This window comes from Nicotiana sylvestris, chromosome 12 (genome assembly GCF_000393655.2).
Source record: "Nicotiana sylvestris chromosome 12, ASM39365v2, whole genome shotgun sequence".
NCBI lineage: Eukaryota > Viridiplantae > Streptophyta > Magnoliopsida > Solanales > Solanaceae > Nicotiana > Nicotiana sylvestris.
The window spans coordinates 116765976-116775408 of record NC_091068.1 but is presented as its reverse complement, the minus strand read 5'-3'; positions in this window follow the sequence as shown (position 1 = coordinate 116775408).

Sequence of the window (9433 nt, the reverse complement as noted above, 5' to 3'; positions counted from 1 at the left end):
AAATGCCTTGGGATCCCAGCTATTCCACTTCCTCTTCACGATCACGGAAAAACCCTCGTGAACACGATGACTACTAACCTCAGCCCTTTGCGAACGTGAAGGCCAACTCCATTGCCTCACATCCTAACCCTTTGCTAATGCGGGACATCCATCGCGAACGCAAAGGTCAAAAACTTGCAATACCAATAGCAGTTTTTCTGCAATTTCCTCCAACATGAAATGATCCGTTCGACCACCTGAAACTCACCCGAGGCCCTTGGGACCTCAACCTAACATGCCAAAATATCCCATAACCTCATTCATACTTGTTCCAACCTTCGGAACACTCAAAACAACATCAAAACACCAAAATTATATCGGATTCAAGCCTGAGAATTCCAAAAACTTACTAAATTCCGCTCGGACCTCCAAAATATATTTTGATCACGCTCCTAAGTCCTAAATCACCTAACGAAGCTAACCAAATCATAAAAATTCCAATCCGAGATCATATACTAACAAGTCAAAACTTGGCTAAATCTTTTAAATTTTAAGCTTCAAATAGAGAACTGTTCTTCCAAATTCATTCTGATTACCCTGAAAACCAAAACCGATGATATACATAATTCATAATACATCACACGGGGCTAGTCATGCCCAAGAACTGGCGATCGAAGTGAAAAATCTCAAAACGACCGGTAGGGTCGTTACATCTTCCCCCACTTAAACTTACGTTCGTCCTCGAATGTGCCCAGAGTTGTTCCAAAAACAATCAAATCGCTGTGTAACCTTACCATGCACATACCCGGGGGTGATCCCACGTCACCCTATCTCATATAGGTCCGATAACACAATGTAACTGAAATTTCACAATCCAACCTAGCCTATAAACCTTAGAAACACATTTCCATTTTTGAAATCATCCACAAGGCCAAAATCTTACATCTATACTCTGAATAAGCCCGAACAAGCTATAATAAACCATATATGCAACCTCAGATGCAATTACATGATATACCACATAACTCGAACACTCATAGCGATAACTTTAAATCATAGTAGTTGCTCAAAACATCCGAATTTCGATAATAAGCCTCTTATTAAATAAAGCCTCATTCCAACACTTTCGTATACTGCCAATGATAAAAGAAACACGTAGAAAGCCATAACCATTCCTCAGATCAACCATTCGTGAAGCCACTTCTCCCTTGGCAAGGACCATAGCAAATTTCTAAGCCGATCATCGATATTATCCTTCCAACATGCTAAAACCGAGTCTGTTTGTATTCATTATGGATCCCAACGATCACATCTAATCCAACACAACTACTCTGGTGACATGACACATCAATACAATCTAAAGCCAAAACTCGTGCAATCCGCGCACTAACAAGAAACAATCCGAACATACTCAAATCATGAAAATATCTCAAATGAGAGAGCTGTACCGCACGCTCACCAGTACCACCACACACAATGCTGAGAATCCGTCACACATCGTAGAAACAGAACACACAAATCTAACTCGAAGGGTCATACATCCACATAACTTCGCTGCAATGTGCGACCCTATCCAAGCACTGGTCCACATGAAACACCTCAAGTCATTATGCCCAAATCGACAACCACACGCAATTTGATGTCTAGAACCAAAAGTAAATCATCATAACCACGGCGAAGCAATTGGCATAACATCACACAAACCCGAAAGGACACAACCGATACGCCATCCGCCGAGCAATACCCAATACTCTTCCCGCTCGAATTCCACTGAGAGTCCCCAATACAACCGCACCACATGTGCTTATAGCCAACAAATCCTAACACCTCGCAATACGGAAAGGTAACTCATAGATCTCCACAGATCACTAATAAGCTAAATGACAATATAATCAAAACATCCCTCAACAATAGCAACTCGGAGTCAACCAAGCCGACTCGATGCAGAACACACATCCATATTGGCCTACCAAATGAACCCCTTATCAAGGAGTTCCTGAAGCTGCTCCTTCAACTCCTTTAACTCCGTCGGTGCCATACGATATGGTGGAATAGAAATGGGCTGGATGCTTGGCACCAAACTAATACCGAAATTAATAACCCCTGTCTGACGACATGCCCGGCAGTAGGAAACACATCTGAAAAATCCCTCACCACCGAAACTGAATTAATGGTAGAAGTCTCTGCACTGACATCCATCACGAAGGCCAATTAAGAAAGACAACCCTTCCCACCCATCCGCTGGGTCTTCAAAAATGAAACCACCCTACTGGGTACATAATTCGTCGAACCTTGCCACTCAATCCGTGGCATCCCCGGCATAGCAGACGCAATCGCCTTAGCGCAACAGCCTAGAATAACACGATATAGAGACAATCAGTCCATACCCAATATCACACCAAAATCTAGCATACTAAGCAATAAGAATTCACTCGGGTGTCCAAATCTCTAATAGTTACCATACAAGACCGATATACGCGGTCCACAACCACGACCTAACCTGTTTATGAAAACTCCCAGTCTCCAAATCCATACAACACGCGAATCACCATATCTAATCCAAAATCCATCGTCCGAATATACAACGCACCTCTAATACCCAATCATCCCACGAGAGGTACTCCTATAATTCTTCTGTGCCACCAAGTAAACTCGAACATCAGCAGTCGATCCAACAAGAGAGTGCCGCAATACTAATGAAGTATCCTCCACTAAAACACATCCCCCTTTCTAAAATGTATACCCTCATCAAGCCACACTAATCAGTGATCTCATTTATCTACTCATCCGAAACAGTCCATGCTACCTAAGAATTTGTGACCTTCCTTTCAAACTGAACTGTGACATTACACATGCAAATCTCAATCCTACACAACATACCGCATATACCATACAATCTTAGGATAAATATGAGAACTTCATATCCCTTTCAAGCCACAAGTAGCTACGTACTCAACTAGCCAAGAACTTTCCATTGATCCCATCTAGAAGAAAATCACTATGCATCCCATGTTCCTCACGCTCGTAGAAAATGTTCATATCTAACCGTGCTAGAAACCATCAAGAACTCTCCGAATTCCATTTGCACAAAACTAAACTGTCAGGATTGAATCCTTCTAACTCAACCAAGCTACGCAGGCTACTAAAATCCAAGAGCATTTCCGCAACTCATTACCTTGTAAGCACCCAAAGAACTTGTCATATCCTTACCATGCCGATCCGGCCTACTACCAAGTTATCCCATCTATCCAAGTTCCTTCTGATTTATCTTTAACTTGATACTTCTTCTTGCTATAAAACCACAATTCCTCAACCCAGACTCACCACACGAGACCCAAGCATAAAACCACACCGTCTAAGGCTCATAAGACGTTGGATACTCTCTTAAATATTCCCAAAATCACCACATTCAAAATACCTACCGTGAAGAGACTTCCTGCGAATCCAAAGCCATTACCTTCATCTTCCTGATACTGATATATATAATCCTATAATTGGTATAGAAATACCATAAGTCTTGACACCCTCCAATGCAAGCCTCAGTTTCTAGCCAAATATACAACTTGAAAATCTCCAATTATTACATGTAAAATCTTGAACCCGTTAGAACCACTCTCGAGAGTCACCCACTCTACTCAAACAGCAATTAAACTGATCAAACGGACCGACGACCTATGCTCCATTAGCACTCCGACACCGCAGAATATAACCTTACCTTAATGCAACCAAACAACTTCCAGTTCTATGTACCGTACATCCTTTACCAATAACCACTCCAATCATTCCGTGATTCTCATACACCTATAAAGCATAACATAACCTTTATTGAAATTTCCTTTACTCGAGCCATCCTCGGTCTCAACCTTCGTAAGCCATAACTAATTCACTAGTGCGCCTCAAACTTAAACCAACATAGCACATAACCGTGCAATCAGCTAATCAATAGCAGACTCCCTCACTTGGCTCAAAGCCATAGACCAAAACACATAATACTCATAATGCATATACTCTATTACTTCCATAATATCATAGTGATATTAAACTCAATCCTTCATAAGCTCGTACAACACAGACCATCTAGTACTTCAAATCTTCTGCGAATCTCACATTCACCCTCGAAACAATCAAGCCCACTCTCTTAAGCGACCCAAATTCGAATTGCAACACATATATTTTACTGGTAAAAGAAATCTCCCAACAGACAACATAAGGATCACATAAACTTTAGAACACTCCGGAGGAGATAACCCAACTGCTTTGCCTCAAACTAACATCTCTTTTTACCCTTCTACCATCGTAAACATTATGCAGTCACTTAATATTCCTTAGTCTGAACTCATATCACAATGTGAAATCTACTTCACTTCCCAACTAGACAACATGAAAAGGTCATTCAACATGCCCATAACTCGGGCTATACATCAAATCACGATTGAAATCAAGCACCGGATAGTTCTTACTACCCCTAATAAGACCCTTCTTATCTCATTCAAATCATATGAACACATCTCGCAGTCACATTATACTCATCACATAGTCATCCAGTCATCACTTCCACTAATAGGGACACTATCGGACATATAAATCCAAAAACATGTGCTCACACAATCAATGCCTCAGGGCTCAAGCTACAGGCAAGGCCCGACCTCAAGTCCTCCAAACTGGCCCAACATCAACACACAGAAATCATATCTCGCCCCTCGCGTATACGAATGCGTGAAAGGAATTCAAAGAGTTACATTTCAAGCTGAATCAAGGACGCACGATAAGAATTCAAAAATGTGAAGTTTTTCCTAAAGGTTCTGCACCCTCCCGAGGATAAGTACAGACGTCTCGGTATCGATCCGCGAGACTCTACTAAACCTTCTCATGATTCGCGAGACCTATGTAACCTAGGCTTTGATACCAACTTGTCACAACCCTAAAACCGAGTCGGTCGTGATGGCGCCTATTGTGAAACTTGGCCAGCTGACACAACTCCCGAATTAGCCATTTAATCAATAATAATCACTTTTAAGACTTTTATTAATCAGATATCTCATAATATAAGTCTAATGAACAGTGCAGAATAAATACACAAGCCCAACATAGGGGTGTCACAAGTCACGAGCATCTACTAAGGTCTGAATACAATGAAGAATCTAAAAATATACTAAAACAATCTAAGGAAGACAAGAGGGAGAAGAGCAGGGCGCGATCGTCGGGCAGCTACCTTGCTAACTCCGATGACTCTGCCACTGAGCAACCAACATCTGCTACCGGGTTCTAAAATACCTGAATCTGCGCATGACTGAGTACAAATATGAAGTCAAAACAGTGAGGAAAAGAAGTAAAAATCCCCTAAGTGTCCAAAACAGTTGGCATGAGGCCCAAATATGACATTCAGCCCAAAACATGATAATACTTTCCAAAGCACAATGATATCAAACAGTTTTCAATAAAATACGCGGTTTAACAATCATACGGGGCGGACTAAGTCACAATCCCCAATGGTGCACGACCCCACGCTCGTCATCTAGCGTGTGCGTCACCTCAAAGTAGCATAACAATATGAAATCCGGGGTTTCATATCCTCAGGACAAACATTTACAATCATTACTTATCTCGGAAGAAATCAAATGCATTTTGGAGGCAGTTCAAAGATAAGATTCAAGAATGTCAGAATACATAGATAGGATAGTGTAGGAATTTATTTTGTTTTCGGTTGTAAATAGTTTTGCTTATTAGCAAGTGTTTGCTTTTATGTGGTCTCAGCCATATATTTTGAAGCCAATTAAGGTCAAGTGAGCAATCGTGTTCAACGCAGAGATTTGAGGGGTATCTAACGCCTTTTTTGTCAACTGAACCTCCTTAGTTGCGAGTTTTGGTAGCTCACTAGTGTCACACCCCTTTTCTACCCCTCAAAATAATAATAATATGTGTATGGGTCAAAGAGTTTTTCCAATTAAAGTGACAAAATTTGAATAGAGATTATTTTATTGTTCAGAGTCGCCATTTAGAATTGATTTTTTCGGTGTTCCAAGTCACCATTTATTTGGATCCCTAGTCAAAGGAAGGTTTGACTCTATTTTAATCGGTCCGCGAAAACAAAGTTTGGGTAAGAAATTCTGTTGACCGGGGAGAAGGTATAAGGCATTCCCCGAGTCCCGTGGTTCTAGCACGGTCGCATTATTGACTTAAACTTGGCTTGAATTAATTTTGGACAAACTGTGATTTATATTATTTTTATGTTTTACCTATCCTCTTTTATCTCTTGATTATTAGAAAAAATTAAAAAATATTTTTGAATAATAAGATGTCATAACCACACTACGCAAGCGAATGCGTGATCGGCGAAATTTATTATTTAGTCATAACGACGCTACACAAGCGAATCCGCAGTCATGACAGACGATTGTTAGCACGTTATTTACTTTTGAAAAATTGCTGCAATTGTGTTGGAGGAAACATTAACCCTCTTTTTTCAAAAAATTTATTAAATGTCACTACCACGCTACGCAAGCGAATCTGTGATTATGACAAAAGATTTATAAATTAATTAAAACTATTGAATATGACATGAAATTGATGAATTAACTTATTAAAAGTTAAGCGTCACGCTACACAAGTGAGTCCGTGAAGTTAAAGCGCACCTACTATTTGCCTAACGTTTAAATTAATTAAAGGGAAACTAGTTAATTAAAATAGTAGAAAAATCTGATATTATTATTATTATTTTTTCGAGCTTTATAGTTGGGAAAAATTATGCAAATAAATGTTGCACCAACTTTATCTATTTCAAAAGAAATGAGTCAACTTCTTGTTAAAAAAAAAATGGGCCAGCTTGTATGGAGCTTTTGGGCTGCTGGAATTTATTATTAAAATAGGCCAAGAAATGAATTTCAATTGGCCCAATGCTATATAGAAGAAAAGGGGTAATTTTGTTGTTTAAAGGTAAATGAGCCAACTTTTATCTTTGATTCAATAAGGCCCAAAGTTGATACAATCTTAGCTCTTTACTTAGTTTGAGTTCATGACCATTAACTACATAGTCACAATTGTATAAACGCCCACTTTACAAAAATAGCCATTTTTGCAAATGCGGCAAAATGGCCAGATTCACAAAGATATTATCACAGCATTCCTAGAAGCATATGTTGGCAGTGAAATTTCAACAACTAAAACGAACTCATGCTATGTGTTATACACCTAAAGTCATTCATGGCATACTTAGCATTGTTACTCGGATATAATAGCTTGAAAACGTGCTTAAAAAATCCATAAACGACTTACATATCCCATTCAAAAACTTACAACTCAATATTCAAGTATTATAAAGGACTATATTCACATTATCACATGCTTGATACATAACAATATCATACAAGCTCTTTTGTTGTCAAACTATTCATCACATCAAACAAATTTAAATGGTGCAGCATGTTCAAGTTGTTCTCATTGCTGAAAATACGTACATTACGAGTCTTAAAGGATTACCTGGTAGCAAAAGAATAAACAGTAGTTCAGCAACTAAAGATGCATAAAAACAGCAGCAAACCACCAGCAAATCCGTGTTAAAACAACCCGAAAACTTAGAGAGGGAACCCAGAAACGAACTCTAAAGAGGACTTATATTTTTTTAAAAGTTTGCACTCTAAGATTCACTCTCAAAGCTCACCATTTAAGCTTACTTTTCATGTGTTCAACTGCTAAATTTTTTTTTGTTTTTGTGGCAAAGCAATTATAAAAAATGCCCCTTGGAAGTGTGATGGAGTCCCCCCTATATATCAAAACAACCAGTTATTTCAAAAAATTAAAAATCAATCTTTTTGACAGATTTTTCTACAAAATCTGCTCTTAAATTCAAAAGGCCAAACTTTTTGGTTCAAATCTTGTCAAGTATTTCAAACAAATCTGCTCTCCACTATTCAAAGACAGACTTTTATTCAAACACTGTCCAAAGATCTACATTTTCTTACCAAACAATTTGACTTTTGAGTGTTGTACTCAAAGAGTCTTCGGCAGCAAATAAACAACCCAACAAGTACCATATACTCTTAAGTATTTTTCACTACCTCACTTTTATCAATACAAAACTATTTTACTACTTCAACAAGTGCAAAAACAGAAAATTTAACATTTAAACTTCAAAAACTAATGCTAAAATAATTAATAATAGACAAAATAAAAATAAAAATAAAAAAACAGCCATGAAAAAGAATAGGATTTTACCATTTTACAATTCGAGTGGCCGAAAAAATGGTGGTATGCCAAAAGAGGGTGTTCGGGGAGGTATTGTGGGGTGGTAGTGGTTGGAGCTTCAATAATTTGTGCAAAAAAGTGACGGGAAAGTTTTCTAGATCTAAGATTCAAGGAGTTTGAGGAATTTTTGAAGGATTTAGTTTGGAGATATGGAAAGAGGAAGTTGTGGAGATTACATGGTGTGAATTTGAAGGTATTTGGAGGTGGTCCGCCGGCGGCGGTGGGGCGACGGCAGTGGCTTGGGGGAGAGAGAAGAGAGAGTGATGAGAGGGAAAGAAGAGAGAGGAAATAATGGAGAAATGGGGCAAATTTTTGGGGATTTTAAGCTTTAAATACCTATAATGAAGATCAAACTAGGACCGTTAGATTAAATCAAGATGGGTGGTTGAGATTGAATCTTGTCACTTAACCAAAACGACGTAGTTTCAAGACAAAACTACGTCGTTTTAAGCTCTTCTTGGCAGCCCCCTTTTGGACCGGGTTTGGGCTCTTTGGGCTCAAATTTTGGGCCAATTTTGGCACAATTTTAATTAAATTACACTAGCCCAAACCCTACCCCATTTATCAAACCATTACTCAACTCTTAAAATCTATACATACACAAATAAGAATACACACACACACATACATATTATATATATATATATATATATATAAGGAGAAAATTAGGCATTTACAGCTTCCCCTCTTTGCTCGAGAACATAAAGAGTTTTCGTGCAAAGACAAATAAATGCCATGGATAATTTTTTGCTCACATTCACTCTAGTGGAAGCATTTTGAAAAAGGTGGTGACCGAACCTTGCTTCTGAGGTTGCCTACATATCCTTGGCTATAAAGGAATCAGGCCAGTGTAGTTCTGGGAAAATTTGGTAGGTGGGACTACCAGACACTGGAGTTAAGACTGCTGTTGCTGCTGCTGTTGCTGTTACTCTTACCGTTACTGCTTCTTACATCAAAAGAAAAAGAGAAGATCACTACATTTGTCTGCAAATTAAGAATACAAAAATTCCTATCCACGTGTCTTCTAGAGTCAAATCTTGATTCTTGACCTGCTCACTTGTGTTGCCCTTAGATTGGATCTTAATTCTTTTGAAGAAAAGATTATGAATCAATCTTGATGGCTTGCTTTCTGGATCAGAATTTGAGAAGATAAATCTTGAGAAGCTGGGCAGCTGACACATTATCAAAGCTAAACTCCGACTATCTTGTGATC